Here is a 722-nt window from a genome sequence, read left to right as displayed (position 1 = left end):
AGGGGATAGGATGCAGTCAGCCTTACTTATGCCCATCTCCACCCAGTCTCACCCTGCTCTCTCTGCTTTCATCCATGGTCTCCCCTGAAAGGGTATGGCCAACTTAATGAAAAGGTCAGGGCATCTTGATCTTGGACTAATGTTTACATTTTTTAACTCTCAAGGGCGTCCAAGTGAGCACACCAGGTTATGTTAGTACAATCAGCTTCATGAAGGGTAGTTTTATTAAGTTCTAAAAGTCTAATGAGACCCTCAGTCCCTTGCCCATATGGGTACCACTTACTCCCAGTTAGAGCCTAATATGGTTTGGCTGTGTCCCCACCCAAATCTCAACTTGAACTGTATCTCCCAGAATTCCTAGCAACCCAAGGTTGCATTAATTACTTTTAATGGCAAAACCAGTTACTTTCACACCAACCTAATGTTAACCTGTTGTGGGAGGGGCCTATGGGGAGGTAATTAAGTCACAGGGGCCAGTCTTTTCCATGCTATTCTCATGATAGTGAATAACTATCATGAGATCCGAAGGATTTATCAGGGGTTTCCATTTTTGCTTCTTCATCATTTTCTCCTGCTGCCCTCATGTAAGAAATGCCTTTTGTCTCCTGCCATGATCCTGAGGCCTTGCCAGCCATGTGGAACTCTCCAATGAAACCTCTTTTTCTTCCCAGTTTGGTATGTCTTTATCAGATAGCAGCATAAAAATGGACTCATACAGTAAA

This window comes from Callithrix jacchus, chromosome 7 (genome assembly GCF_049354715.1).
Source record: "Callithrix jacchus isolate 240 chromosome 7, calJac240_pri, whole genome shotgun sequence".
NCBI classification, from domain to species: domain Eukaryota; kingdom Metazoa; phylum Chordata; class Mammalia; order Primates; family Cebidae; genus Callithrix; species Callithrix jacchus.
This window is presented reverse-complemented; position numbering follows the sequence as displayed.